Consider the following 3,213-nt stretch of genomic DNA (forward strand, 5'->3'; position numbering starts at 1 on the left):
TTTTAAAAAAAGGTCATTTAAGTGATAAATACATAATGTTTAAAACACTTGATAAAAGAAGAAGTGTAGTAGAAAGGACATAGGCAGGAACAAAAATTAAAAAATAAAAATACAAGTCTCTTGGGTATTCAACAATATAAAAAGCAACATTATAGAGCTTGGATCAGGGGATGCTGCCAGGAGTTACAGTTCTGTAGCCATAGATGCAGGAGCCCTGTAATAAAATATGCTTTTAGAGCCTAGCATTCCTGGTTACATGGGCATAAAAAGCATGAATTGCACCTGAAGACAATAATTTAGCATTGTTAACACACTTTTCTTCTCAACACCGGAATCTAAGCTTCTGCTTTTTTAACAAAACAAATTGCTTTACAACTTGAGCCCATTCCAAGTTCTGGAGCACCCTTTTTAAAAAATAAGGCTAGGACAGCTGTGGCCTCTTGCTGTTGGACGTGCCCTGACTACACTGGCTGGGTCTGATGGAGTTCAGCAACATCTGGAGGCCCACAGGTTCCCACAGACCCACAAAGATTAATGCCACTCATTTGTACCATTAAAAGCCCAGCCCATAGAAATGTCTGCTGTAGATTTTTCTGGAAGATGCTCGACCTCAGACTTTGGTTAGTCTCCATGGGAAGGGAATTCTGCCAATAGCAAAGGGACCTTCCCCTTTTCTGTGCTCTGTGGAAGCAGCCAGTCCTGCCTTGGGAGCAAACGGCCAAGAGGCTACTCCTAAGCGGTGAGCAGGCCTTAGCTGAGCTCTGTGGTTGGTGCTGCCAAGCCAACTGCGCATCTTGGCACAGCAAGCATGGTGCGAGGGGCTGAGTCCAACCCTCTCTGAGAATGCCTGAGCAAGTGCAAGAGCTCCACAAGACCACAGCTCATCTAGAACAAAGGCAGGCCAGAACGACGATGGAATAAATTAAAGCGAGTGCATTCTCCTAAGCGCTGCCTGTGGGCACCAATGTGCTGTCGGTTCAGCCGATGGAACCTATGTGAAAGAGCGCGGTAAATAGCCTTTCAGCACACAGGAGGTGGTTTGCTCTTCCTGCTTGGACAGTCCCTGTTTGTGCTGGCTTGTCCCCTCCTATGCTTGGAACATGCCCCCATTTCATCCAGCGCCAGGACTGAACACCTCCCCTCCCAGCTGCTCTGAGCAGTGGGCATGTCTGGCCCATTTTGTGCTCTTGTCTCTTTTCCCGTTTCTTTAAACAGGGCAACCATTTTATGTTATGCCACATACCCCCACAGCAACCATTTTGTGACTGTCTTGCTGGCCCATAAAACACTTGGCAACCCCTGAGCCACACTTTTTGAGGAGATGTGGGATGCACATGCAGGCTGCCTAATGGCTCTTTCTGGGCTGGGCTTCCCATTATTTCCAAACCAGGGAATTATACATGGTTCCTCCCTAACAACAACCCACAAATACTAAACAACCCACCACTATCTGCCCTGGAAGACATTTTGTGCTTGCAGGCTTCCCCAGATGGATTCTTTATCACAAGCATTTACATCATTAGTTTTTCAGTCTCATTTTAAATGCATTTGTTCTTTTTTGTGTTTTTAACTCTTTATAACTAACTTTTGAGTAAATGGCCCCGGGACAGTTATTTAGAAGGTGGTTAATTAATTGATGGTAATTAATAAAATAATAATAATAATAATTTATTTATACCCCACCCATCTGGCTGGGTTTCCCCAGCCACTCTGGGCAGTTTACAACAGAAAAATGAAATAAAATAATCTATTGAACATTAAAAGCCTCCCTAAACAGGGCCGCCTTCAGATGTCTTCTAAAAATCTGGTAGCTGTTTTTTTCTTTGACATCTGATTGGGAGGGCGTTCCACAGGGCGGGCGCCACCACCGAGAAGGCCCTCTGCCTGGTTCCCTGCAACTTGGCTTCTCGCAACGAGGGAACCTCCAGAAGGCCCTCAGCGCTGGACCTCAGTGTCCGGGCACAATAATGGGGGTGGAGACGCTCCTTCAGGTATATTAATTACACATTTATCCTGGTTGTGCTGGGTGGGTGGGGGCTTCAAAGCTGGAGAGGATGGGAAGCATAAAGGAGCCCACACCATACTCATGAGAAACCACAATAACCCAGGAAGTCTGCAGATTCCCCTCCTCCTTCAACTTTTTGAATCTAGTGCTCATTATGAAGAGAAATTAAGCATTAAGGTACCTCCTCCTCTGACAAGCTGGTGTCCTCCAGATGTTTTGGAAGACAACTCCAGCACCAGCACCAGCCTGCCAGAAGACAGAAGTACAATGGAAAGCTTAAGTAGAACAGCAAATAATGTGGACACACAGACTGCCCAAAGATCTAAGATCCTGCTGCTGTGTAAACAGAGCTTTTACACTGGGAGCAGAGCAGAAGGAATGGTGGAAGCAAAGCCGTCAGCCACTTAAGCCCACCCAAAACAAATAGATTAATTGGGGCTATGAAGTGGTAAAAGGGACCTGATTACAAAACAAACAGCAGAGAGAGAGGCCTGATGGTTGCTGCAGCAACAGTTAACTTCTTTCAACAGATCATGCATTTTGTGGGTTTACCATCGAGTCCCTGGCTCTGCCTCCAACTGGGAGATGTGTAGGCAGGCCCCATTTGGGTTTGAGGGAGGCTCTCGGAGGCAAGATCCATGCTCAGCAACCATCCCAGGATTGGGTCAGTTTTACAACGTGAGGGTTTGGAGTGAAAGAAAGACTGCATCACTGAAAGCATCACTACTGGAAACTCTTTAGCCCATAGAAAGCTAGCATGTCAGGGGGATAGATTCTGATGAGTAGGGAATTTTTTGGTGCTGGTTGTTTTCTCTCCAAGGAAAACATGGTAGCATCCAAATATGCAATTCTGCCAGGTGCTTTTAAAATTACAGGTTTTTTACTGACATGGCAAAACTATTATAGCAACTCGTATACTTCAGCAAAGGCAAGAATAGTGAGGGTGGATGGAAATTACGCATGAGCTTAGCCATTCATTCCCTGGTTCCCTGGTCCTTTTGTTTCCTCAGCTAGTAGCTATCGGAGCACAGGGATGCAGGGTGCTGGTCCCGTTCTAAAGATGGGGACAACACCACATTTTTCAGGTACAAAAAAAAGCACAAAACAGCTACTTCTGCTTACAAGCTAATTGAAACATTTGTTAGCAGCAAAATCTATACATTTCAGTAAAATTCATTGGATTGTATTCAAAAACTGCAGAAGCTATC

Source organism: Zootoca vivipara, chromosome 17 (genome assembly GCF_963506605.1).
Source record: "Zootoca vivipara chromosome 17, rZooViv1.1, whole genome shotgun sequence".
Classification (NCBI taxonomy): domain Eukaryota; kingdom Metazoa; phylum Chordata; class Lepidosauria; order Squamata; family Lacertidae; genus Zootoca; species Zootoca vivipara.